Source organism: Salvelinus fontinalis, chromosome 5 (genome assembly GCF_029448725.1).
Source record: "Salvelinus fontinalis isolate EN_2023a chromosome 5, ASM2944872v1, whole genome shotgun sequence".
NCBI classification, from domain to species: Eukaryota; Metazoa; Chordata; class Actinopteri; order Salmoniformes; family Salmonidae; genus Salvelinus; species Salvelinus fontinalis.
The window spans coordinates 55,918,171-55,921,615 of NC_074669.1; positions in this window are offsets into that span (position 1 = coordinate 55,918,171).

Here is a 3,445-nt window from a genome sequence, read left to right on the forward strand (position 1 = left end):
GGCACACACACAGGTACAAACACACACAGGCACAAACACACACAGGCACACACACACAAACACACAGGCACAAACACACACAGGCACAAACACACACAGGCACAAACACAGGCACGCACACAGGCACGCACACAGGCACGCACACAGGCACGCACACAGGCACGCACACAGGCACGCACACAGGTACAAACACACACACAAACACACACAAACACATGCGCACACGCACAAACATACACGTGTACAACATAAACACCCCAAGTTCCACCCATAGGGGATGTGACTAACTTATAGAGGAAGGAAATCAAGGCTCTTATCCAAGACAAACTGAAGTGTGCAAACAAATGAAAAGTTGGACTGTATTTGCAGACCCACCTAACTAGAGAGAGAGAGAGAGAGAGAGAGGTTCAGACCCACCTAACTAGAGAGAGAGAGAGAGAGAGAGAGAGAGAAGTTCAGACCCACCTAACTAGAGAGAGAGAGAGAGAGAGAGAGAGAGAGAGGTTCAGACCCACCTAACTAGAGAGAGAGAGAGAGAGAGAGGTTCAGACCCACCTAACTAGAGAGAGAGAGAGAGAGAGAGGTTCAGACCCACCTAACTAGAGAGAGAGAGAGAGAGAGAGGTTCAGACCCACCTAACTAGAGAGAGAGAGAGAGAGAGAGGTTCAGACCCACCTAACTAGAAAGAGAGAGAGAGAGAGAGGTTCAGACCCACCTAACTAGAGAGAGAGAGAGAGAGAGAGGTTCAGACCCACCTAACTAGAGAGAGAGAGAGAGAGGTTCAGACCCACCTAACTAGAGAGAGAGAGAGAGAGAGAGAGAGAGAGAGAGGTTCAGACCCACCTAACTAGAGAGAGAGAGAGAGAGAGAGAGAGAGAGAGAGGTTCAGACCCACCTAACGAGAGAGAGAGAGAGAGAGGTTCAGACCCACCTAACGAGAGAGAGAGAGAGAGAGAGGTTCAGACCCACCTAACGAGAGAGAGAGAGAGAGAGAGAGAGAGAGAGAGAGAGAGGTTCAGACCCACCTAACGAGAGAGAGAGAGAGAGAGGTTCAGACCCACCTAACGAGAGAGAGAGAGAGAGAGCGCGAGAGCGCGAGAGCGCGAGAGCGAGAGAGAATAAACACTGGAGCTCAGGGATCTAATGCTTTTAATGCATAGTCATTTGACTGTTCTGCAGGCCTATATCAGCCTACGCAGATTTGTACATTGATGTTGTGTATCAGTAATGTACTGTATCTTGGCCCAGTGAACACATTGATGTTGTGTATCAGTAATGTACTGTACCTTGGCCCAGTGAACACATTGATGTTGTGTATCAGTAATGTACTGTACCTTGGCCCAGTGAACACATTGATGTTGTGTATCAGTAATGTACTGTACCTTGGCCCAGTGAACACATTGATGTTATGTATCAGTAATGTACTGTACCTTGGCCCAGTGAACACATTGATGTTGTGTATCAGTAATGTACTGTACCGTGGCCCAGTGAACACATTGATGTTGTGTATCAGTAATGTACTGTATCTTGGCCCAGTGAACACATTGATGTTGTGTATCAGTAATGTACTGTATCTTGGCCCAGTGAACACATTGATGTTGTGTATCAGTAATGTACTGTACCTTGGCCCAGTGAACACATTGATGTTGTGTATCAGTAATGTACTGTACCGTGGCCCAGTGAACACATTGATGTTGTGTATCAGTAATGTACTGTATCTTGGCCCAGTGAACACATTGATGTTGTATACTAGATATCCCTCTAGTGGTGTGGGGGTTGTGCTTTGGCAAAGTGGGTGGGGTTATATCCTTCCTGTTTGGCCCTGACCGGGGGTATCATCGGATGGGGCCACAGTGTCTCCTGACCCCTCCTGTCTCAGCCTCCAGTATTTATGCTGCAGTAGTTTATGTGTCGGGGGGCTAGGGTCAGTTTGTTATATCTGGAGTACTTCTCCTGTCCTATCCGGTGTCCTGTGTGAATTTAAGTATGGTCTCTCTAATTCTCTCTTTCTCTCTTTCTTTCTCTCTCTCGGAGGACCTGAGCCATAGGACCATGCCTCAGGACTACCTGGCATGATGACTCCTTGCTGTCCCCAGTCCACCTGGCCTTGCTGCTGTTCCATTTTCAACTGTTCTGCCTGCGGCTATGGAACCCTGACCTGTTCACCGGACGTGCTACCTGTCCCAGATCTGTTGTTTTCAACTGTCTAGAGACTGCAGGAGCGGTAGAGATACTCTTAATGATCGGCTATGAAAAGCAAACTGACATTTACTCCTGAGGTGCTGACTTGCTGCACCCTCGACAACTACTGTGATTATTATTATTTGACCATGCTGGTCATTTATGAACATTTGAACATCTTGGCCATGTTCTGTTATAATCTCCACCCGGCACAACCAGAAGAGGACTGGCCACCCCTCATAGCCTGGTTCCTCTCTAGGTTTCTTCCTGGGTTCTGGCCTTCCTAGGGAGTTTTTCCTAGCCACCGTGCTTCTACACCTGCATTGCTTGCTGTTTGGGGTTTTAGGCTGGGTTTCTGTACAGCACTTTGAGATATCAGCTGATGTAAGAAGGGCTATATAAATAAATTTGATTTGATTTGATGTTGTGTATCAGTAATGTACTGTACCTTGGCCTAGTGAACACATTGACGTTGTGTATCAGTAATGTACTGTACCTTGGCCCAGTGAACACATTGATGTTGTGTATCAGTAATGTACTGTACCTTGGCCCAGTGAACACATTGACTGTCATGTTAATAGTCTGTGGTGGTGGTGGGAGACGTAAAGACATGGGCATTTATACAGCAGTCATTGACCTTAAGGTTTGAAAACAAACATACACACAAGTCCCCACACACTGATGTGCTCACCATCACACCTTCAGTTCACAGTGAAGTTGCTATAGTTTAAATTGAAGATGCACACACTGTAAACACACACACAGAAACACACACACAGGCTGTGAGGGCCTGAGAGGTAATCAGCTTAGTGTGAGCAGTGAGCGCGACCTGTTCTCCTGTAATCACACAGTCCTCTCCTCCTCTCTGGCAGGGCAGGGGCACAGTACCACTGAGACACACACCTCCCTGGCAGGGCAGGGGCACAGTACCACTGAGACACACACCTCTCTGGGAGGGGCACAGTACCACTGAGACACACACCTCTCTGGCAGGGCAGGGGCACAGTGCCACTGAGACAAACACCTCTCTGGCAGGGCAGGGGCACAGTACCACTGAGACACACACCTCTCTGGCAGGGCAGGGGCACAGTACCACTGAGACACACACCTCTCTGGGAGGGGCACAGTGCCACTGAGACACACACCTCTCTGGCAGGGCAGGGGCACAGTAACACTGAGACACACACCTCTCTGGCAGGGCAGAGGCACAGTACCACTGAGACACACACCTCTCTGGCAGGGCAGGGCACAGTACCACTGAGAC